Source organism: Schistocerca cancellata, chromosome 6 (assembly GCF_023864275.1).
Source record: "Schistocerca cancellata isolate TAMUIC-IGC-003103 chromosome 6, iqSchCanc2.1, whole genome shotgun sequence".
Taxonomy (NCBI): domain Eukaryota; kingdom Metazoa; phylum Arthropoda; class Insecta; order Orthoptera; family Acrididae; genus Schistocerca; species Schistocerca cancellata.
In genome coordinates, this window is record NC_064631.1 from 252661622 (window position 1) to 252688432 (window position 26811).

Sequence of the window (26811 nt, forward strand, 5' to 3'; positions counted from 1 at the left end):
CCACGATTTGTTCGACTACGCCACAGAAGTTTTGCTGGGAAGCCCTTAAGCATCCTCCTTATAGCCCCGAACACTCCCCACGCCATTTCCATATTTTTGGTGCTCCAAGGAAAGACTTTTGTGGAAAAAGATTTGCTTCGTACCAAGAGGTGCACACCTGGGTAAAATTATGGTTCCATAAGCAACCTCAACATTTTTCCATGAGGTCATTAACCAACTTGCTTCACACTGAGATAAATGTATTAACGGTTATGGCGAATACTATTATTTGAATGACTCTTATAGAACCATCCCATTTTTACAATGTACGTCCTTCAGATAATTTCAAAAACTATGTTTAGGTTCAAAGTTTACATTCACCTTTTAATAAATGTTAAATTGTCAACCCCACCTGCAGAACCTGCTGTAGTGCTCGTTAAAAGTTGAGGCCCGCGTTGAGAGACGTCGTTCCGGCCGATATTAAACACCAGTCACCCGTTTGTAAGATAACTATTAGGCGAAATTTTATGACTCTTGCTCATCTTACAGTCTGATATGTCCGACTGATAAAATAATTGATCTCTTTTTGATATATATCATAGTTACTGTGCTGCACCAAATTAAGTCAAACATTGCACGAAATTTTAAAGATTTTGCTGAGGTAAAAACTCATGGCGTAAACTTAGCATATGGTAGATTTTAGCTCATACATGGCACCGAGTGAAATGTAGATAAGACATCGAATTTTGTTAAAAATTCAGAGCAGAACGATATGTTTCGTTCTCGAGTTATTCGATTTTATATCTGAAAGATGGTCGCACGCTACACGTCCATTCATGTCCTTGCGCATCGCCAACCATGTGGTCATAACAATCGTCATATGTCATATATGACTGAAGATATTGAAACAAGTTTTTCTGCGAAAGATACCATGTAATGAGACATGTAGATTGCATCATAAGTTCTCTAACATTTTTTATTCATCGAGATACAGAAGTAACTCGTCCGCAGCCGTGATAGGTCGGCGTCTCAGGAGGCATTTAGATATCCACAGCACTGTGGGAAAATCCATCCTGTGCACGTATATACGTCCTAAACATCTGGGGAACGGCGTAGGAGGACGTGTACATACGCCCACAACAGTGAAAGTTTGCAAATTTCTATATGTATATGAAGAGCGATATACCAAATGGTTCAAATTGCTCTGAGCACTATGCGACTTAACTTCTGAGGTCATCAGTCGCCTAGAACTAACTAAACCTAACTAACCTAGGGACACCACACGCATCTACGCCCGAGGCAGCATTCGAACCTGCGACCGTAGCGGTCGCTCGGCGCCAGACTGTAGCGCCTAGAACAGCACGGCCACTCCGGCCGGCAGCGATATACCATTTGTAATTCACAAAACGTTGCACATGTAATGAAATATCTAAGAGTGCCTGAGAATAGTCTACTAATTTCGTATGTTATAGCAAATATGTACACAAATATACCAGTAACTGAAACCATTGAGTTGATACGGGGGAATTTAATTAAACAGAAGAAAATTGTCATTGGCTAAAATCAGCGAAATCGTTGAGCTGCCAGATTTGATGAAGTCCCATAACTGTTTCACTTTCCAAGGGGATATTTACACCGAAGAGGGTGGACTAGCTATGGATAGCTGTCTGTCAGAGACACTGACACTTTTATAAACAATCAGGAACTACGGTTTTTCAAAGAACCTTAAAGAAGCTGGTTATTATAAAAGATGTGTTAACGACTGAATAGTTCTGTTTGCTGGCACCCTGTCTGAAATATAGTCCATGCATAATGACGTAAATAGCCATCATTCTAATATTCAGTTTATCAAAGAGACTGACGATAACACGACATTCAATTTCCTTACCTTCAAAATTACTGATACAGTAGTAACAACGGATGCGCATTCAAAATATTCTGAAAACAAACAACTGCAGACTGAATAATTAAAAACTACGAGTAGTCATGTCATCCAGCTAACCCCAAAAGTGCTTACTTCAACCCTTGTTACATCGGCTAGTTGATGTTACATTGAACAGGGAGGAGACAGTCAAAGATTTACAGTTGGTCTAAGTAAAGGATACAGGACAAATTTAGTCCCAGATCTGTATGAATAGAAAATCTGGGATAACGGTAGCCTTGATATTACGAAACTACCCTAATTAGAGAAGAGGAGAAACTGAAAAAAAAAAAACAGATTTGGAATTTTCTGGAAATTTGTGGTAAGATCATATGGGACCAAACTACTTAGGTCATCGGTCCCTAAGCCTACACACTACTTAATCTAACTTAAACTAACTTACGCTATTGACAACACACACACACCCATGCCCGAGGGAGGACTCGAACCACCCACAGGGGGAGCCGCACGGACCGTGACAAGGCTCCCCAGACCGCATGGCTACCCCGCGCGTCGAACATATTTGCTACCATTCCATATTCAGGTACTGTCTCAGACAAACCGCTAAAGTGTTCGACAAAACCGATGTTCAGGAAGGTTTCTACACCAGTAATAAATTAGGCAACATCCTCAGACATACGACAAATAATACACACATGTAAGAAGTACTTTATAGGACAGACTGTGCGCTCCTTTCACAAGACGTTTAACGAACACGTTAGGAAAACAAAGAGTTGCACTTTTACTTTCGGCAAGTATTCAAGAGAGAAAAATCAGCAAGTGAAAGCGATTAATGAGGCTTCGCAAATTATGCATATACTATTCAGAAACAAGGAAATGAATACATTAGAGGAAATGGAGGTGTACAGGGTGTTTCACAACTCATGTTACACACTTCTAGGGGTTGCAGAGGGGACTTAGTAGATCATGTTTTGCATAGGAGCCCATGTCCGAAAACGACATCCAGCGATACTACAGAGCGTCAGAGTTATGAGCACCAACCGCTGTATGTTTATGTGTATGTACAGGGGGAATCCGTGATGATGTTACCAAGTATCTAGGTTGATAAAGAAGGATAAATGTATCACTTTAAGGCAAGCGTCCCTGTACCGGAAACTAACGAGTCGAAAGTTATAAGCGTGTAATGTCTCTTGCAGCGGTCTCTCCGCTATATTTTCAGAAATTTTATAAATTATATAACTCAGTACATATCTCGAAATATCTCCTCTTATCTTACCGATTCCTAAACTTTAATATACGATGATTATCTATGCAAAGTAGTTTCAAGCCCTATTATTCCTTGGAGCGTGCATTTACTCCATGGAATAGCTTCTCTGCTATCTATGTTTTCTCTTATGTAAAGAATGAAGCAGATCTTGCCGATTAGCCGTGAAAGAACGAAGATGTATATGTATGTATTGTTGAGCTAGTCGCCATCTTGATGAGATTCTGTATGAGGAGGAATTTAATACATGAACTAAACTAAAGTAAGTGTGTTCGCGTATTATTTAACTGATTATTATTGACAGTGTCTGCTTACTACGCTGTGTTGGACGGGCTCAGTGGGGAACGTCTGATTTACATTGGACGAACCTGCCGTTTTGTATGCTCAAGATATCAAGCTTATTACTTTCAATACATAGGCTAACACGGTCTTACCAGCAGATCTCCGGTCTTCCCCATGTGATCACCGAACGTTAATAATTATTACAAATGTTTTCAGGAGATCGACTGACAATTTTCGTCGCACCGAGACTTCGACATTGCTTCACTGCCTTATGGAATTTAAGTTAAGCTCAATTTAATCAGGATATAACAGTATTGAACTGTGTGAATGTGATAAGCCTGCTTTGTGAATGAAAATTCCCTTAATATACGCATGTTTTTACCATCCTGATCAGTGAAGCTAAAACAGGCTGGTGTGAGAGAGGTTTTTAAATTTTAGATCTCACAAAAAATATAAAAAGCGGACCGTTATGATACCAACGACATTGGAGTACATCCTCTAGTACCGTTATTGATAAGACTGTCGGGAAGGCATCTTTCAGAGATGGTAGTATGGACCAAAACAAGAAGAAAAAGTCCAGTACTACTGTACCAGTCTCATAATGCACGCATGTGTCATAAGCGAACTTTTAATCTCGTAGTATTTTTATAGCTTTGTAATCCACAAATAATTTTAATACCTATTTAATTCAGTGTTAGTAAGATGAATGTATTCAAATGTATTTCCAAAAGAATTTAAGACATTTATGGAAAAATTTCGTATGCCTCAGATCTCTACACCTTATCATTATTAAGGGCTCATCAATGTAAAATCGGATAATAATCGTTATTTTTGCGACACTGCAATATATGATGATTTCCATAGTGTAGAATGTCAATGTGTCATCTTGTTTATGGAACAAACTTGTGTGCTTTAGATATCCTTTTCATGGAGGCATTAACGCCACATTAATAGGAAAATGAATGATTATCTAATATTGCCATGTATCGGTACACTCAAGTATACCAATGTACCACCCCTCACCATGCCTTCTACTACAGCTGCACCCTCACATCTCTTAACCCTAATCTTCTTTCTTAGGCAGTTGGGTTATACACACCATTTACACACCACTTAGTTGTTATATCTAGACCATGTTTCCTTTAGAGAGCAATACTGAAATTTTGCCACATACCGTAAGTGTCTACTTCACAGTAGACTTATATAACACTTCAGCAACAGATGGTAATTTCAGAATTTTAATAACTCCTAATAATTTTTTATGGACTCCAAATTTTACTATCTGTAAAAGGAATATATTGGTATGTAACCCTAAAAATGTATATAGGACCCATTAGGTTTGGTTCAAATCTTCACATGCTTTAAGTAGTGAGACTACATTAATACATCATTAATAATATTCATGTGATATCGCAGCGTGTGGTTTAGGTACATAATACAGCATACTGGTGTGCCATCTTGGAAATGTATAAAAAATCTGTGGCCTTTGGTCAGGTCTTCATGTGCTATAAGTAGTTAGAGTACATCAAAATGAATATAATGGACAATCATGTAATAATAAAGTATTGGCCAGGTATATCATATAATTCACAGGTGTACAATGCAGCCAACCCCCCTCTACCTCCCCCAGGCACACCTCATAGTCTGTTCGAGTTCTCAGCCACTGCAACACTCCCTACTCCCCCTCAACTGTTATCTTCTACCCCCTTTCCTCAACCCTCACACTCTGCCAGCAGCCTTCACCTTGCCTCACACTCACCTCACCCCCCCCCCCTCTCTCCCTCCACTAAACTGTATTGTCTGTTGTGGGGACTTTCCTATTTTAGGAATCTGTAGCGAATGTCACTGAACGGTTCTGGATCAAGAGCTTTCAAATTCGGAGTTGTGAGGCATTACCACCATTTCACGTGGGTCGTGCAGCAGATACCTTTAAAATGCTGTTTTAAAGGTGTATTACAAGGACATGTTAGGTATTTAGCTAAACAAATATCCACCTTCCCTTTCCATGTAATACCTCCGGTAAAGTAAAAATCCTGTGACTCACAGCTGCTTTGGTAGGATCTCTGCCCCTGTTTTGACTTATACGAGGTTTGGAACTTAAATAGTGGCAACTATTAATTTACAGCTCGAACAAAATAGATACGTGTTTCAAAGTCTTTCTGACCTTCAAAGGAGTCACCAGCATTGTGTACAGCCCGTTGCCAGCGATGTGGAAGTCCTAGGATACTCTTAGCAGTGCCACTTGTGTTGACAATTCGTCGGCGCGGTCTATTGCGCGACAAATTTGTAGGAGTTCTGAAGCGAATGCCGTGAAGTGTTTCCTTCAGTTTAGAAATCGAGTTGAACTTTCAAGGGCTTACGTCAGGGGAATGCAGTAGGTCGTATGACACTTAGCAGTCCCATTAGTCAAACAAATCAGTAACAGCTTGCACTGTACGTGCTTGAGAATGTCCTGAAAAATGACGGTCAGGTCCTGCAGAAAGTATCATCACTTCTGCCTCTAGGTTCTGTTCCAAAAATGAACAGCATTAAGAGCGAAGTGATGACACTCTCTGCAAGACCTGACCATCATTTTGCAGGACAATGCTCAAGCACGTACAGTGCAAGCTGTCACTGAAGGAAACACTTTACGGCATTCGCTTCAGAACTGCTACAAATTCGTCGGGCAATAGACCGCGCCGTTCGAACTGTCAACACAACTGGCACTGTTAAGAGTATCCTACGACTTCCACATCGCTGGCAACGCGTTATACACAATGCTGGTGACTACTCAGAAGGTAAGTAAAACTGTGAAACACGTATCTATTTTGTACGAGCTGTTAATAAATAGTTGCCACTATTAAACTTCCAACCCTCGTGTTTAAGTCCGTTGATGAACAGAAGTAACAGATGCAGCTCAAAGCAATGTATTGGCTGTTAAATACGCCATAATGTGTGTTAATGGTTTTTCACTGTGCCCCATGTCGCCCATATTATATATCTTCGTTATGTGCTTATATCCTGTAACACGACAACTGAAGTCCAAAAATACGTTTTCTCGAGATATGCCACAGATAGGTCAGACGTATTTTAACATGTACGTAATGTCTTCAGCCACGTAAAATACGCTTTTTTCAATGCCCTGCACTATATGATACGTACACTTTGAAAATGTTCATTTCGACATGCATCTGAGAATGACAATAAAGCGGAAATAATGACTGTGAAAAATAAACGAACTGTGAATAGTCAAACAGCGGAGATTTGTTTAAAAAATGATGACTTCAAGCCAACAACAAAGCCGGATTTTTGAAACACATTATGTAATAATCAAGAACCACTTACACTACACAATCCCGCAAATTACAGAATACGATCCCCTATTTCTTAAACAGGATTTTAACCCCTGTCGCTTCTTCACTTCTTCACCGTCGGAGCCACAAGCATTTACCAATTCTCTGGTGTTCGTATAAAGTAATCCGTATTTCTCAGTTGTTGTGACAACCGACAAGATGTTATACGTCCACATCACATCAATTAATGTGGTAGATGGAAGCTGGCCTGCTCCATAAGGGAGAATATTTGGCAGGGTGACGACAGAGGTCAATGTTGGTGCAGGTAGAAATGTTATTTTAAATAGCGGGCAACTTTAATAAAAAAAGTGTCTTAGCACCATTGCGGTTCATTTGGCTCAAAATGCAGACACAAATTCTTCGGAGCATACTGTTCAGAGCACATTTTTGAACATAGAGCTCCCCATTAGACGACACTCTATGTGCTACAAGGTTGACCCAGCGACATCTTCACTTACAATTTTAGTAAGTCCGAGATCGTAGAGATGTAATCGTTAATCGGTGGGAAGGGTTCCCTTGTCAGACGAATCACGTATTTTGTTACATTGGGTCAGTAGTCGTATCATGATACGACGTCATCCAGTGGCGAACGGCTACTCGAAATATGCACGGCACCACGACGCAAGGCGGTGAAGGCAGTATTGTGCTTTAAGGAACACTGACCTAGACTTGCGTCAGACCTGTTGTTCTAGTATAGGGCAACATAGCAGCTGTGGACTACGTGAACAACATTGCGGACCATTTAGATAATCCTTGATGTCCTATCCGACACTGACTGCAGGGTAACTGCCCGCCAGAAGGCCAGAATCATGACTTAAGAAGCATTACAGTGTACTCACGTTGATGTTTTGGCACCAAATTTGCTTAACTGAACCAGACGGAATACGTCTTAGACGCTGTCGGACACGGTCCCTCGGCCACAATTAACGGGAATTACATGTCCCATAAGATCGGAGAGATCCGATATCGAGCAAATCCCATGGCAGTCCTGTAGCAATAAGAATCCGGATTTAGTATGTTTTCAAATTGTTTGATGAACTAGACATTGTCAGCAATTTTTTTTTGATCGGTCTCACACGAAAACAGTAGGTGGCATAACGAGTGGGCTAGGACGTCAGCAAAACATTATTTGTGTTTTATAATTGTGGTATTTTAGGTTTGACATGTTAATGTTCCTTGCTACTTTTTATTGTAAATGACGCAACGTCAATTTGTGGCTTGCAAGCTGGTAAGAGTCGTGAACTAATGTTAATGCGTTAAAAGATCTTATGCTGACAACACAGATCTGTCCAAACCGACCATAAGTGGAAAATAGTTACAGTGTATCATGGTGGACCTGATTTTTTAAGAATAATTTAATAACATACAACTGGTACAAGATCTGCGTCCTATTCAGCAAATATAATAGAGAGTTGGCAGGTACCTCACGCCATCAGTTATTAACACGCGTTTATCGACGCATTGCCTGTGATTAGTTGTTAGATAATGCCGATTTTAGCAGATTACAGTACCTGTTAAGTCTGTCATGCTGACTGGCAGAGAGAAGTGTATACACATCATGGACTTAGTATAACTCGGTGTATCTGACAGTCAAGGAACACCGACACACTGGAGACATGACAGGAAGCTAGGCGGTGAAGTGGTAAGTTGTTGGGCTACAATAAAATCCATAACATTTCAAACAAATTTATTGAAATACTCAAAACCCCACACTGTGGAAACAACTTTAATCTTTTCTTTTACAATATGTCACGTTCGAAATATACGACAGGAAATAGTAATAATTTTATTCAGGATGATTTTAATTTGAAACAGCTCCAACTATAAGAAGTTATTAACTTTCTATTGAAAACATTATTCAAATTAAAAAAATAGTCAACCAATTACTCGTCAGTCTTATTAATGATGCATAAACTTTAAGAAAATAAACCTTCAATGTTCAAAAGATGTTCTTTAAAAAACAATACCTGGTTTACAACTGTTATTTCCAGGACAGATAGCAGGCCGGGGTGACCAAGCAGTTCTAGGCGCTACAGTCTGGAACCGCGCGACCGCTGCGGTCGCAGGTTCGAATCCTGCCTCGGGCATGGATGTTTGTGATGTCCTTAGGTTAGTTAGGTTTAAGTAGTTTTAAGTTCTAGGGGACTGATGACCTCAGCAGTTAATTCCCATAGTGCTCAGAGCCAACCATTTCCAGGACCCCTGACCACGGAAGCTCTGCTGTACAAAGTGAAGACGCCAGTTGCAACCACCTTTGTTCACTATAGCGTGCGCCAAGGCCCCCACGTAAACACTTAACAGTTTTGAGTCTTTTGCAGTAAATTAAATAAGCCTCTTGTAAAACATGCAAGCATATATACAGTTAACAGACATATACAAAAATATGAACAGTCCTAACTTCAACAACCAAAAGTACTTAAAACTTGAGGACAATTTTAAATATATTACACAACGACCAAAGCAGAACGAGCCACTAACTTTGAAGTATTTTTCTTGCAACAATTTACCAACGACTCAAGAAATATACAAATCAGAAACAAGGAAGAGCTGATTAATCTTTACTATAGCAATGGTATCAGCACTCGCCCGTCACTCCGGTCACAATTACACACCAACTTTTGTCCAATAGCAACAGTTTGAGACGTGCAAGGCAGTGGAACTCACATTACTTGATGTTAGACACTGTTCAAAATACAACTTAGATTACAAAAAGCTCACAGTCTACTCTCATTACGACATCAGGCAACAGACTGAAAACCAGATGATATAGACTAGTAGGCTTCCTTAGACGAAGTGGGAACCTCTTGGAAGAACTTAATAAAGGCAGATGCTCGCCATTCTAACACAGGCCCACTTGCTCAAAGTAAGCTGTTGGAATACTGTAGTAGGAACCACAGCGTGACCAAGTGCAGGTTTGAATATACGGCCAAACTGCCAAGCCGTTCTCGCAAAGGCTCCTCCCAAGGCACATCCATGTAAAGCTAAATCCGTCCGCTATACCCCTGGTTAACGAACCCTACTGCAGAATATACGCTTCCTGACGAGAGACGGAGCCCTGTTGGTTGCTGCCGACAATCAGCTGCACTCCATGCTGCACTAGCCTCTCCTGCGCTAGGCCCCACCCAGAAACACAGCTAAGCGTTCTTGTAGAGAACACCACGCTCACAATGCCTGCACAGAAAAATACTAATCATTTGTTACCGCTCTAAGAGCATTGTCGCCAGAGAGCTCTAACCACGCGTGCGCCCCGCTATATCCCAGCGTCTTCCGCTTGCACCCTTGTGGCAACGACCGAAGACACCACCTATCGACCAAGGCATGATCGATAAATCGTGCCATTCGGCTCAATTAAAAGCAATATCCAAGACCAACAGATTCCAGAGCCTGAAGTGCGCTCAGCTCAGTAGACCCACAGTAAGTGACGCACTTTCAAGTCCACTCTCGACTTGCGGCCAAACATTTACATGTGGCCGAGCAGCGTCATCAACACACGTCGCTTTGCCCACAGTCGTCTCACTCAGCTCTCTACACTGGCAGATAGATGCTCCCCAGCCGGATAGTAAAGCTTTGTTAGCCAACAGCATACCGCAGGAAGCAGTGCCAACCTAGGAAACACAGGCAAAAAGTGCCGCACTTGGCGTAGTGCGGACACAATATAGTAGAACGAATAAAGTGTCAATTTTGTAGGTGATATGTCGTTACGCGGGGAACAAAATGTAGTATACAGAACTGCCACCTTTGGCTGCAACGATGTCTCTAATTACGCTGCACTTCGAATCGAACAGAGTTTGAATGACAGACAGGGGTAAGTCATACTTGAATTACAGATACGGCTACTTTAAAGTCAGTACCACCATTAGACTGTTGTTTAATTACATGTTACATTTACACTTACACAATCATGATTTAGACTTCGAAGTGCCATTATCAAGTGTTTTAAATGTTATAAATTGTCTAAGATGGCAATTTGTAACACTTAAAACACTTGATAGTGGCACTTTGAAGCCGAAATCATGATAGTGCAATTGTAAATAAAAACACTGAAAATAACCAACAGTATAATGGCGGTACCGACTTTAAAGAAATCTATTATGACTGTGGCCCCGCATTATGAGAAAATTATTAGATACGGTTACGTCTTTCCATACCATTCCAACTTTATGGGATAATTAATTAACAGTTGTCACTGCCGAGTGGTGGAACAATTTGTCTCTCGGCAACCCATGAAATGACAACAGTTGAACAGCCCCTGTATCGAAGTAGGTCAAGACATCAATGGCAACGTATGATCTTTTATATCGTCGAAACGTAACGTCACAAAGATATCGAAGACAGAAACAACTATCAGCCTTAAAACGTTACAAATGAAACAGCTGTTCTCCAAATTGTCGGCTTTCCGAACCAAAGGTGGTTCCCTTGTGCATACGTCGGCATTACATACAATCACAGGAGGTGCTGTGCCCTCATGACGACGGACGAATGCATCCTGAAAACGCTCCTTCAGCTCGTATATTCCACTCACGGTTAAATCCAGCTTCATTCAATACGCAGAACTAGTACTGCTTTGACGTGCAGCTGTTGTGTACAGTGTTGTCGCTGAGCATACAGTTTCACACGCATCTCTACTACAACGTCGAGGATAGCTCCAGCATTGGTCGCCGTGCTCAGAGTGTGGATACATGTCTCGCTGCAGATTTTCCCACTCCCTGACTGATGGTATGTTATGTGACTGTATGATCCTGCGCGTTCGTGTGAACAATACGGATATGCTGTCGGGCGCTAGTAACGTGGGGTCGCGGAGGACTTACGAGACATTTGAATATCGCCTTTTGAATCCACCGATTCGATACACATCATCGACAATCACGGAATCCCGGGGAAAGCTGGCAGCAACGTCACGTAACTATAAACCGCAGACTGAGTATCCCACGACCGTGATGCTGTCGCTGTACTGGTAGACATGTCTGCTCTTTCAAGCTTCATCAATAACCAGCGTTGAAATGCTATTTCTAAATGAGAAACGTACATTCAAAATGTGGAAAGCGTTACTCGCATCTATTTAGTGCAATAGCACCTGTGATGATACAGCGCTGTAACATAGACAATCCTTATAAGATTGGTGTTAACTTATTTACAAATGAATGTATTTCTTTCTTTCTTGTGTTTCATTAGGGGCGCAGCAGCTAAGCGGCAGCCGAAAGGTTCTTCAATCTTACCTGGAATATTGACGACCTAACAATAATCCCGGGTCGCCAGTCACTAGGATAAACTAATAAAGGGTATCTTTGATTCAAGTCACGTAATTACGTTTTGAAGATAAGTCTTTTAAGTATTAATATTATTCAGTGTCCACAATTATGTTGCTGGCGCAGGAAAGAAACTGTCTGCTTAATAATAATATTAGTAATATTCGGATATGTATGTGTGGTTAAACACAATCTCTGGGAAGAAAGTAGCGGGAATTTGTACTGCAAAATGAGCTACGTAACATATGCTCAGACACAAGATTGCGTAAGCTTCTCTTTTAAAGGACCACTATAAAGAGAATCCAACGCAAATACCATCTGGTAACATCTCAGTGACATCCAGTGCGACATGACGTCAATGGCAACTCACGCTAAAACGCTAACTGTTTGAACAACTACGCATTGACTACAATTCACGAAAATGTGACTTTATTTGCATGCCGCTTCTTTTCTGTAGTTTTAATGGCCAATTTCTTAAGAAACAAACTGTAAGAGGAAATAATTAAGATGCTATTCATCACATTACGATGATTTAAATAGCCAAATCATTAATACCACATATACTAAAAAGCATTGCTTACAATAATAAATTCTGCTTTACGTATTCGTTACGCAATTTCAGAAGTCAAGGTTACAACGTCGCTGCATCTTCATTCATGTTGGAATGAATGGCCGCGTCGAGTGATTGCTGTACCAGTATCATCAGACATGGGCATTTGTTTCCATCCGACCTTCTCGTGGAAGTCAAAACACAATGGAACCTGTCCTGTTGCTTTCATTACAGTACAGCTTGAGATGGAAGTGCTTTCTGCGATGCTTATTTTCCTGAATATTCAGCCGACGAGATTCAGAAAGATGACTGAATTGAAAAACATATCCACAATATTATTATCAGAAGACTGTGTAAACAATAATAATAACTGTAACAGTAATAAAAGCAACTTATCCCCAGCATTATAACAAATCTGAGACTATTGCTTAACATTTGAATAGGTTGTTTCCAACTTCAATAAAATATTTTCTCCGAATTTTGATGCAAATTATTAACACGATATTGATCAAAATATACCACCTCAGGACAAAATCACTGTCTTTGTTTCCGCACTTCTTTTTCTTTGTTTCCAAGTCATAAATGTTCATTTTTGTTAAATAAAGCACAATAAAATTAAAAATAACACTACAGCACAGTCTTGCGATTTCTGTTATAAATATTCTAAAACTGTCTCACTTTTAAGGAGGGTATGACGTCGATGTTGGATAGAGTACAACAATATATTGGTAACCGAAATCACTAACAAGTCAGCTACAGATTCTCGAAATAATCATTAGAGTATCACAAATATAGTACGATGTTGGAAGGAAGGATTAGTTGTACTAAACCTGAATCTGCTGGCAATATTAAGGAGCAACGGTCGGATAATACAGGCAGCTTTGGAGTGCTTATTAAACAGTTTCCCAAATTCATTAGGCGAACCCATTTGTGTTCCCCCTCCAACTCATCACACACACACACACACACACACACACACACACACACACACACACAATTCAAACACAACGACACGCATAACAGAATACGTACGATTTGCTGATTTCACACAAGAGTTACTTAGTTACTTTCCTTAAAGTGAATGTTCGGATGACGGATGCATTTGTGAAGTGAGATGCATTTGTGAAGTGACCCTGTTCATACATGAGTAAAAGGAAAAGATATTATAAATGTTACTTATTTCAGATCCGTGAAGACATGAAGACATGTAATGTTAATTATTCTCAACAAGAAGAAGAGATTATTCGAGAACTACAGTGAGGTGATGGAAGACATGGGATAGCGAAATACACGTATACAGGTGGCGGTAGTATCGCACACACGAGGTGTAAAACGACAGTGCATTGACGAAGCGGTTTTCTTTACTTAGTTGATTAATGTGAAACGATTTCCGAAGTTACTACGCCCGTGCGACGGGCTTGACGGACTTATAAGGGGGAATGGTAATTGGACCTAGACGCAATGGGACATTCCATTTCGAAAACTGTTAAATAACTTAACATTGCGAGATAGTCATTGACAAGAATGTGCAGAGAACACCAAATTTCAGGTGTTACTTCTCACCACGAATAGGGGTCGACGGCCTTACTTAACGACAGAGGACAGCTTCGTATGCGAAGAGATTTCAGTGCTAACAGACAAACAACACTGAGTGCAATAACTGCAGAAATCAATGTGGAACTTACGACGAACGTATCCGTTAGGACAGGGCGGCTTAATTAGGCGTTAACGGGGTTGGTTCAAATGGCTCTGAGCACTATAGCACTTAACTGCTGAGGTCATCAGTCCCCTAGAACTTAGAACTACTTAAACCTAAATAACCTAAGGACATCACACACATCCATGCCCGAGGCAGGATTCGAACCTGCGACCGCAGTGGTCACGCGGTTCCAGACTGTAGGGCCTAGAACTGCTCGGCCACTCAGGCCGACGTTAACGGGATGTAGCAGCAAATAACCGACGGGAGTACCATTGCTAACGGCACGACATCGCCTGCAACCGCCTACCTGGGCCCTTGACCATATCAACTAGACCTTAGACACCTGGAAAACCGTGGCCTTGTGAGATGATTCCCGATTTCAGTTGATAATAGCTGATGATAGCGCTGAAGTGTCGCGCAGACACCAGAAAGCCAGGGATCTAGGTTGTCTAAGAGGCACTGTGCAAGCTGGTGGCGGCTCCATAATAGTGTGCGCTATATTTACATGCAATGGAGGGGGTGCTCCGGTCCAACTGAAACGAACATTGGTTGGAAATGGTTATGTTCGGCTACTTGGAGGCCATTTGTAGCTATTTATATACGTCATGCTCCTTAACAACGATGGAACTTTTTATGGATGACAATGAGGATGATTTTGTCACCCACATCGCCCGACATGAATCCCATCGAATGCTTATGGGACGTAATCGAGAGGTCAGTTTGCGCTCATAATCCTGCACCAGCAAAACTTTTGCAATTGTGGACGGCTATAGAGTCAGCATGGCTCAATATCTCTGCAGGGGACGTTTACAGACTCGTTGAATGTTTGCCCCGTCAAGTTGCTGCACTTTTCCGGTCTTACTACTGTCTGTGATGATGATAAATAGGATTAAGAAAATACTGTATGAAATTACCAGCCGACACCGAGTACACGAACGCCTATCCAGACGTTAACACGTCTGCTCCCAGCTCTCACTTGGTAAATGAGTATCTCATTTATTGATATACCTCCTTTTCAGACTCATTTTCCTCTCTCTTAATAAGTATGTCACGAGGTGTTTGAAAGGATTTCGTTGCGAAAAATCTATAAAAGGAATTCATTCTATCGGATCATCGTAGTGGGTGGGCTTTTTTGTTATAAAAGGCTCAAGACATTTGTGTAATACTCTACACCATTTAATATCTGTCTACACGGTTTTGGATGTCAAACTATTACGAGATAGAAACATAAAACAAGTGCGGTTGTGAAATTTGTGGAATCAAATATTTTAAATTAAGTCCATCCAAGGAGTCGCACAATTAGCTGTTAAAGGTGACAATTAGTAACGTTCGATAAAAGCTTTGACAGCTAACCGCGAGCGAAACCCACCACTCTTCTAGACTGCATCTGGTATAAAATCTCTATTCCTACAAACTACAGTTACACATATTTATTTTTGTACCTGACGATGGTCTAAGACCCGAAAATTGGTTAGCTGGATAATAAATATTGTAGATTAGTACACAAATATTTTGTGTTTTATCATTTATAATGTACAAAATTATTATACTAAGAACCAACGGAAATTAACTAACGCAACACGTAAGATGTATTTCCAGCTCTAAAATAATTATGAATCTAGAATGAGATTTTCATTCTGCAGCGGAGTGTGCGCTGATATGAAACTTCCTGGCAGATTAAAACTGTGTGCCGGACCGGGACTCGAATTCGGGACCTTGCCTTTCGCGGGCAAGTGCTCTACCAACTGAGCACTACCAAGCTTGGGTAGCTCAGTTGGTACAGCACTTGCCCGCGAAAGGCAAGGTCCGAAGTTCGAGTCTCGGTGCGGCACACAGTTTTAATCTGCCAGGAAGTTTCGTTATGAATCTGTCAGTATGTATCGAGGAATTATCTAAATGTTGCTGAAACAGTACATTACCATACCTATAGTCGCCTGTGAAAATGTAAATAGGCATGTTCACATTAAAAATAAGAATTTCGCAAGTAAAGCTTGCCAGTGTAAAATGAATAATAATAAAAATTGGAACACGAGGACGTATTTCCGACAGTTCAGACGGACAGAATGGTAGAAACGTTGCTGTTCTTAGTACTCTTTCCCTAACCATACCCGTGATGAGGGCAGCTCTGTAAGAATAGTGGCTTTCGCTTCTAGTGGAGCTCACTTCCATTAAATTTCACACTTCACATCTCTAAAACATAAAATAATTCATCTCGCCAAGCAATAATATCCCAGGTGAGTATTGCTGAGTGGGAGGAGCGACCACAGTTTTAACGCTGTTGTGCAGATCAGCGATTCTGTAACCACAAATCTGTTCAGAGGCCTTACAGTTTTGTGTTTCGAATATTTTCTCTTCCTTCTAACTAATGTTAGGGGTAGCAATGGTCGGGCAGCAATGGTATCTTTATCCACTTCTTTAAGGAAACCTCTTTTCACCACAGATACGAAGTTTTATTTCTTCCGTAATCAAATCATCATATTTAAAAAAACTTCTCATCGTTAATAATCTTCATTGGTGCTGCTGCCGAAATTACTTAGCAGTTATCCAGACAACCACACTCTCACGAAGCCACGGCGGGTAGCCTAAGACGCAGGCAAACGCTAAGATTCCGAGAGAACGTCTGTCACGACAAACATTTAGTTCCCCATTGGTCATTCGACCAACCTTCTCAGCCTGCTTATTCACAAACTTGCTTTGAAACGTTCTTCATCGTGTCCATCCTTCAATGGTCGTTGATACCGCATAATCTTGGGGGAGGATGTATGCAATTTGAACTGCACAACTAAAGCAGCCGTGGATTGGGGCTTCGGGATAGACTGCAAATAATTTGAGAATACCAAGACTCAGAGAAAATTTCAGTTTGTGTTCAATACAGATGTCGTTTTCAATAAGGGTCAGCAGTAGACAGGTACTAGGATACAGGTAAACTGAGAATTGTCAACCTAAGAACTTACTACGAGTCTTACGAAAGTTGGAGACGCTGAAATTTTGCTTATAAAAAATTGGACAGTGGTTTTTTACTATTAATAGACACTCATAAGCTTCCTGGCACTGGTAAAAACATATAATATGTGCGGTTGTGAAATTTGTGGAAACAAAAATTTTAAGCTACGTGAATCTAAGGAGTCGCTGAATTAGATGTTAGTCCTCATAGACCCTCATGAACCTAGCACCCAAAAAGATTTCGTTCAAGTCTTTTACACTGTTTGTGAACAATTCGATTTATTTTAAGCCTTATCAACTATGGTAATCACGATGTAGTTTACCCACTATGTTTCGTTGAACGTACAAGTCAGGCTGTACCGATGAGAACCGCAGTTTCAAATGATGGTAACCCAGGATTGTGTGGACCCGTTTGGTGACGTGTATCATGATAACATGTTTTTGCCTGTCTTGTAGCATTGCACTGTAACACTTCTTATTGCCTGTTCCGTTCTGTTCACAGTATTTCAGAAATCTTTGTTGTTAATTCTTTTATCGGAAGTTGAGGCAGAATGTTAACCACGTCTTGCTACACAACATCCTCCACTACCCAGTCACTGCTTAAATTGTGCATGAAGATAATCTGTAACGATAGCCAAAGAAACCTAGAACTAGGAGTCACTCCGGTTCCCGTGACGGCCTTGTTAACGAGGGCGGAGGAACAGAGAAGTTTTCCGTGCAACTTTTGTTCTTGGAATGAGAGTGGTCAGTGCGAAGGACTGTCAATCATAAGGGTTCGCGTTCGATTCCCGGCTGGGTCGGGGATTTTCTCTGCTCAGGGAGTGGGTGTTGTGTTGTCCTAATCATCATCATTTCATCCCCATCGACGCGCAAGTCGCCGAAGTGGCGTCAAATCGAAAGACTTGCACCTGGCGAGCGGTCTACCCGAAGGAAGGCCCTCGTCACACGCCATTATTATTATTATTATTACTGCCCCTAAAAGACGGAAGAATCATTCATGAATGAGAATATCACTCTGCAGCGGGGTGTGCGCTGATATGAAACTTCCTGGCAGATTAAAACTGTGTGGCGGACCAAGACTCAAACTCGGGACCTTTGACTTTTGCGGGCAAGTGCTCTACCAACTGAGCTACCCAAGCACGACTCACGCCCCGTCCTCACAGCCTTAAATCTGCCAGTACGTCGTCTCCTACCTTCAAAACTTTACAGAAGCTTCCTGCGAACCTCGCAGAAATGAACAACGTAAGAGCATATGGACTATCAGACCAATTGTGTGATTGGATTGAAGAGTTCCTAGATAACAGAACGCAGCATGTCATTCTAAATGGAGAGAAGTCTTCCGAAGTAAGAGTGATTTCAGGTGTGCCTCAGGGGATTGTCATAAGACCGTTGCTATTCACAATATACATAAATGACCTTTTGGATGACATCGGAAGTTCACTGAGGCTTTTTGCAGATGATGCTGTGGTGTATCGAGAGGTTGTAAAATGGAAAATTGTACTGAAATGCAGGAGGATCTGCAGCGAATTGACGCATGGTGCAGGGAATGGCAATTGAATCTTAATGTAGACAAGTGTAATGTGGTGCAAATACATAGAAAGATAGATCCCTCATCATTTAGCTACAAAATAGCAGGTCAGCAACTGTAAGCAGTTAATTCCATAAATTATCTGGGAGTACGCATTAAGAGTGATTTAAAATGGAATGATCATATAAAGTTGATCGTCGGTAAAGCAGATGCCAGACTGAGATTCATTGGAAGAATCCTAAGGAAATGCAATTCGAAAACAAAGGAAGTAGGTTACAGCACGCTTGTTCGCACACTGCTTGAATACTGCTCAGCAGTGTGGGATCCGTACCAGATAGGGTTGATAGAAGAGATAGAGAATATCCAACGGAGAGCAGCGCGCTTCGTTACAGGATCATTTAGTAATCGCGAAAGCGTTACGGAGATGATAGATAAACTCCAGTGGAAGACTCTGCAGGAGAGACGCTCAGTAGCTCGGTACGGGCTTTTGTTAAAGTTTCGAGAAAATACCTTCACCGAAGAGTCAAGCAGTATATTGCTCCCTCCTACGTATATCTCGCGAAGAGACCATGATGATAAAATCAGAGAGATTAGAGCCCACACAGAAGCATACAGACAGTCCTTCTTTTCACGAACAATACGATACTGGTGTAGAAGGGAGAACCGATAGAGGAACTCAGGGTAGCCTCCGCCACACACTGTCAGGTGGCTTGCGGAGTATGTATGTAGACATAGATGTAGAAATGGCACTAGCCCTCGAAAGGCAAATGTCCCGAGTTCGAGTCTCGGTCCGCACACAGTTTAAATCTGCCAGGAAGTTTCAGAATCATTCTTGATCAACGGCTTGAGGATGCAGACAACTTTATAAACAATGCATTAAAAATACAACGTGTACCCACAAGCGTGTGTTCTGTAATTGAAAAGGATTTTCTTTTACGCCCAGTGACAAAAGATTCCGGGTTGGTCCCCCATTCGAATCTCCGGGAGGGGACGGCCAGTGTGAAAGTAAACATGATAAAGAACTGAATACCAAACAAAGGGGTAACTTTCTACAAGTAGAAGCGTAGGCTGTCAGATGTTTGAACGTGATAAGGAAGGTAAGGAATCTGAAAAGGGAAATTCAAACGTTGAACGTAGACATATTTGTGGGGGAGGGGGAGGTCAGTACAGCAAAATCGAAAGAATAAAAGGATTCCTTGTTAGACGAATGTAAGACAATATCTCCAGCAGCAGAAAACGATATAAAGGGAGTAGGATTCGTTATCAGTAGGTACGAAGGGCAGAGAGGGTGTTATTACGAACAGTTCAGTGATAGAGTTCCTCTCATCAGAATAAACCAATGGTTCAAATGGCTGTGAGCACAATGGGACTAAACATCGGAGGTCATCAGTCCCCTAGAACTTAGAACTACTTAAACGTAACTAACCTAAGGACATCACAAACATCCATGCCCGAGGCAGGATTCGAACCTGCGACCGTAGCAGTCGCGCGGTTCCAGACTGAAGCGCCTAGAACCGCTCGGCCACTCGGCCGGCTCAGAATAAACACCAGATATACACCATTAGCCCTAGTTGAGGTATACATGCCAACGTCAACAGCAGCAGAGGTAGAGAATGTATATAATGGCACCTTAGTATGTGAAGAGAGATTATAATCTTACAATCATAAGGAACTGGAACGCCATGTTAGGGGATGGAATAGAGGACGGTCCTTGGTAGTAGGAGTAACAGTGGGTGATTACTACTTGAGTTCGGCAATAAATTTCACGTCAAATAAATAGAAAATACACTGTTAAAAATCACAACAGGAGGAAGAGTACTTGTCAGAGAGCAGGCGACGAAGCTAGATTCCAAATGGATTACACTGCGGTAAAACAGAGATTCCGAAATAAGATATTATATTATAAGGCCTACACTGGAGCCGATAAAGGCTCGCAGTTTAACAATGTTGAAGAGTTGTTTCAAAATTAAGAAAATCTCACAGAAATGAAATACTAAACTACTGAGGAGTGATGAGACGCGTTTGAACTTCTCTAAGGCTTACTAAGATAGTAAATGGTACATAATGATAAGAATAATAAATAATGTAGATATCGTGTTTCAGTCTCTACCCACAATAAGCATTACGTACATCTCATTGTTTGAAGATATCCTGGGAATAAATTTATGGAATGTTTGCATCTGTTCTCGAACGACATGCAGCTGAGTGTCATAAAATATAAGGCAGACCTGACAAGTATTCGTTTATCAATAACTATTTCCGTGTATCTGTTTACAGTGGCTATGCATCCTACTGCATTCGCATATCGAATGACTAACACACTGAAGAGATCTTTCACCGTTCAAACTCCAATGGAGTCATTCAACGAAGGAAAATACGCACAGAAAATTTATGTAGTCCAAAATTTTGTGCAGTGGTAGAAGGGAATGACCTGAGCAACATATAGAAAGTCCCTGTTAGGTAAGAAAGGAGGAAATGTTCATAACTTTTACTTATCTCAGACCATTCTCCGAGGAAGTTAGTACAATCCTTAATTTTAAGTAAGGAAATAAAAGGCTGGAAATTGGATTTATCAGAAGAACTTGAAATTTATAAACATCTTGCTAATAGACATGGCTAGATTTTGAACGATAAGTTGCAACACGCGAGTAAGCACTTCCTTGATAGCTTTAAAGCGCCGTTCATGGTCACATAACACGTGTTTACCGACCATTTCCTCAAAATACTTCCTCTGCTGAGCTACTTCATGTCATATGACTGAGTTTTACTTTTCGTGGCCTTTACAGCACGTGTTTCTACAGTTTGTATTCCCAAAAAATTTGTAACTCAAGTAATATTTTGTAATGAAATTATCTTCTGCACGCTAAATCTATGTGCAGTACCACTCTGCTACATAAATGTTTTCTAAAATCATTTTATACTTAATGTATACCTCTGAAATTATTTCATTTATTACTGGCTTTCTATCAGAGATTTTTATTTTGCTTTCATATAAAATTACGTTACTTAACATTAGCAAGGCGCAGCGCTTTCGCGCATGCATATAGCGCCTACTGCATTCCGGCTTCCGTAGTGTTAAGAGGAAGTTTCTCTTTTTAGTGACGTTGTTTTTAGCTCATTCTTTCCCCATGTATCTGTGACAGTGGTCCTTTGTAAATAGAACTTTGGCTTCTACACGCGTATTATTATTATTAGTGTCCTTGTAGAAGAAACTGTCATTCCTGCTTCAATGAAAAAAAAATTGTTACTTAACACGAAGAAGGCGTAGTTTTTTCACGCATATATTAAGCTCCCTGTGCATCCCAATTTTTCCTTACCGTTTGAGCCTGTATCTTTTAACAGTTGGCCTTTGTCTCTGGGATGGTGAATACTTACATTATTCTAATATTTTATTCTTTGGACTGCTGTTATATTTTTATGTAGACAAGATCATTTACTAGTGGGCGGATACGTTTGTGCATTTATTCTGACGCATGAAGGATGTAATTTGGCTGCTGTCTTAAGCCAAGGCATGTGATGTTTCTGATTTTTGTAACAATTTCATATACGACACTAGCTGCTCGGCATCAGCTAATGTAGTTTACCACCACCATGTGATGTAACAAGTGAGTACGCGTACCTCACAAATATTTTTCTGTTATTAATATTTTGTTATGTATTTAAAATAGTTTGTAACCGTTCATACACAATTTTAGGGCACCACGCTTTCTGAAAAAGATATTTTTATGAATATTGACACCTAGGTCAAGGGATAAGTTAACTGATTTGCCGATAGTTTTCAGCGTCTTCAAATTTTTTCAGCTACTCAATGGCAGCTATGTTTAAGATATTAGAAAACCTGTTAGGGCTTGAGTGCGGGAGTTGGGGTGGGGCTCCTTAAAGGTCATGTTTTAAATTCTTTCTTGAATAACCCGAAAACCGCTGCTTCCAGGAAAAATGTTTCCCGCAGAAGAATAAAATTACATTGGAATCACACGAAAAAGACGCCATTCATTTTTTCTCTAGGACTAATAATTATCACGTTACAAGGTATGCAGAATCACAATTATTAATAGCAATGTTTCAATACTGTAAAATTAATGTTTATTCTTAAATAAAGTGTGTGGGTGCTGATATTAAAAGTGCGTGCCAGATTTAAATGCAGTAGAGCTGTATTAAAGGAGAAATTGAGTTCCGATATCGTAACAGTGTTGGTGGAGTGCGGGGGCGGGAGGGGAAGTGGGAGAGATTTTGAGTGTAGAAACGTTATTGGAGGCAGATTGCCGGATTGTGTTTACGCAGCTACCTCCTCCGTAGGTCTGCAAACTGGAAGTAAATCCACACTACGTCGCAAGAAGCAACCACATGGCATTTCAGAGAGTTGTACCGATGCGCCTACTGCGTGCCTTATGACTCACTAGTGAGGACGTACGCAGACACTCTGGGAGAATGTTTATTTTTTGCAAAGCCTATTAACGCTACAATCACTAAAGATCTGAGTTACTTATCATATTAACTTAAGGAACGCATATGTACAAAATCTACCTAAACATCTGCATATTGTTCTGCACTGCTAATGAGGTAACTGATTCTTAGTGATCCTTTGCGGCAGATGTTCCTTCTTCCGGGATAGGTAACTTTCACAAGCGCTGCTCGCTTTTCAGTTTACAGACAGACTAGACCTATCCAGCATTTTCTGTCCATTTCTCTAGTGCCAGTGGATAAAATAACTAGACAAGGCTCGGGTTCATGCAGTGGAGCTACTTTTAGTTTGTTGAGTACTCATTTTTAGAAGTTAAGTGACCTATTATGTAATAAAGGGCACCAACTGGAGCTGTCAATTGTCTATCAGACTAAATAGCTCTGTCCCATCCTGTGAAAACGTATTAGGCGACTTGTGTTACATTGTCCTCGCATTCAATGGCTGGAATACTTTTCACAGAAAGGCAGAATGAGAGATATCAAATGCATCACCGAAGCTTCAGCTCTCTTAACATCTGAGAATGTCCAGAGGCTTAAATTGGGTGCCTCTGTAACGGAAGTCGATCACCTAGGTGTTATGAGTATTTAGGTATTTCAACAAATATGAAGAAATTGTTACATCAGGTTACAGTTCTATACTTGAGCATGATAAGACCGATTCTATGAGAGATATTCACAGCCACCTTGCAAGATATACTGCGGATGAGCGGTAAGTGGCTCCACGCAGTGCACCACAATATGTAAGAGGCAGCAATGCGTGATTAAAAGAAAATCATACAGTCTTCCAGTAACACATTTAATGGTGAGAGATGCGCAGTAACCCTCTGGTCATTTATTGTATCACCGCCAATCGTCTACAACACGGATGCATATCTTTACAATATGGTGTCAACGATAGACAGCAGCTGGGTGCCACGTTTACCAGTGAAATTCCTTTACCACCAACAATACATAGGGCTCTGAGATCATCAAATTTGCAAATTAAACCCCTCTCAGCAACTGTTTAGAGAAATGTAATGCACCTGACAAGTGCAATTAAGTGCTCAGTTAATAAGCTCCAAATGACTCTACTATTAAACATGAAGGCAGCGAAGTTCTTTGTCTACTTATGAGGGAAAACTGGTCCTGAAATTCTGGAGAGGTATAGTCCTTTCTGTAAACTGAAGAGTGAGCAGTGCTTATGGTGCGATAAATCGCCTTTCCTGGAAGAACTCTGCTACTGTTGTCCAGGGCGGCGAATAATCAATTTCTGCTCTAGCTGTGCCGAACAGTGCCAAGAGATTTTCGTACAATACGTCCATAAACGTTTCTCGCGTTAATAATATTAGTAACTGGTTTCTGAATTCCATGTACTGATAACGCACCTTCTGAAAATTAAACATCTTTTTCGTGATTCATAAGGCGAGCTGCGGAGGAGACGGTGCTACTTTGTGGAACAGTCTGGACTTGCATCTTGTGACGCATTGGTGCGGAGATGATAGAGGCTCGCTTGTTTGTTCTTCAGTATACATACCTGTGACGGAGGGAAGTGCACGACCACAATCCGGCAATCTATTTTTTCTCACAGTGTGCCCTCCACCTTCCCCCGTCTCTTCAAGCAGTTACACACACAGAATAGAATTTTCCCCCTAATACGGCTCTACTGTTCTTAGATGTGACACAGACATTTAATATTTTTTCTTAACTCACCTCGTTTATAAATAAATTATAAATTTATAAATAAATTTTGTGCCAATAAAGCCTATTTATATAATCTGCAACGCATAAATTATTAGTCCTAGAGAAAAAAATAAACTCTGACATTTTTGTAGAATATATTACGTTCTTCTTTTTTCGTACTGGGAATATACCTTCGCCAGAAGACGCTGTTTTTGAGTTACTCAAGAAAATCATATGAATCTGATCTTCCAACATCCTAGCCTTACTAGCCTCCCACGCCAAGCTCAGAACCCCCCTCCCCCGTCCCCATCCCCGGGTCAGTATTTCTAATTTGTGGTTCACAGCACTCTCTCCTACCACTGTACAAAAATTTTCGACGTAACGAATTCTTTTCCTTATTCGACCTGTCTTGGTCTTCGCTGGCTTGGCTGGAGTATAGTTTCGTCCTGATGGTATAATGTCGTTAGTGTAAATTTCGACAGAAAGTATACCTCACCGTTTCAGGGATTCATACATCATTGTTGTCCAACATTTTCAACTTCCTGTTACTCGCATTAAAGTCGTATTAGACATGAAATTGATATGTGGAAAGATATTAGCCTGCCATGGAACAATGTTTCGTGTAACAACAATCAAATACATGTGTCCACAATATAGAACCTTATGTTCTTTGAGAGCCCGAAGGGGCTGTGGATATGAGACACCCCAGACGCGTATGGTCAAAATTACACAAACGGTTGATATTGTGCTGTGGCCTTCAGTACGAAGACTGGTATGCTGCAGCAATGCATGCTACTCCACCCGGTGCCAACCTCTTCATCTCCGAATAACTACTGCTACCTGCGTTCTGAATCTGCTGTATTCATCTTCTGGTCTCCCTCTACGATAGTGACCCTATACAGTTCTCTCCAATACTACACTAGTGATCCCTTAATATCTCAAAATTTATCAGACCAAGCGATCCCTTCTTATGGTCAAGTTGTGCCACAAATTTCTTATCTCCCCATTTCCATTCAGTACATTCCCATTAGTTACGTGATGGATCCATCTAATCCTCAACATTTTCTGTAGTGCCACTTTTCAAATTTTCTATTGTATTTTTGTCAAAACAGTTTATCATCCATGTTTCACCTACATGTATGGCTACACTCCAGACAAATCATCATCTTCATCATCATCATCATCATTTAAGACTGATTATGCCTTTCAGCATTCAGTCTGGAGCATAGTCCCCCGTATAAAATTCCTCCATGACCCCCTATTCAGTGCTAACATTGGTGCCTCTTCTCATGTTAAGTCTATTACTTCAAAATCATTCTTAACTGAATCCATGTACCTTCTCCTTGGTCTACCCCGACTCCTCCTACCCTCTACTGCTGAACCCATGAGTCTCTTGGGTAACCTTGCTTCTCCCATGCGTGTAACATGACCCCAACATCTAATCATGTTCGCCCTGACTGCTACATCTATAGTGTTCATTCCCAGTTTTTCTTTGATTTCCTCATTGTGGACACCCTCCTGCCATTGCTCCCATCTACTAGTATCTGCAATCATCCTAGCTACTTTCATATCCGTATTCTCAACCTTATTGGTAAGGTAACCTGAATCTACCTAGCTTTCACTCCCATACAACAAAGTTGGTGGAAAGATTGAACGGTGTACAGATAACTTAGTCTCGGTACTGACTTCCTTCCTGAAGAAGAGAGTAGATCGTAGCTGAGCGCTCACTGCATTAACTTTGCTACACCTCGCTTCCAGTTGTTTCACTATGTTGCCACCCTGTGAGAATATGCATCCTAAGTACTTGAAACCGTCCACCTGTTCTAACTTTGATCCTCCTATTTGGCACTCAGTCCGTTTATATCTCATTCCCACTGACATTACTTTCGTTTTGGAGATGCTAATTTCATACCATAGTCCTTGCATTTCCGATCTAGCTCTGAATTATTACTTTGCAAACTTTCAGTCGAATCTGCCATCACAACT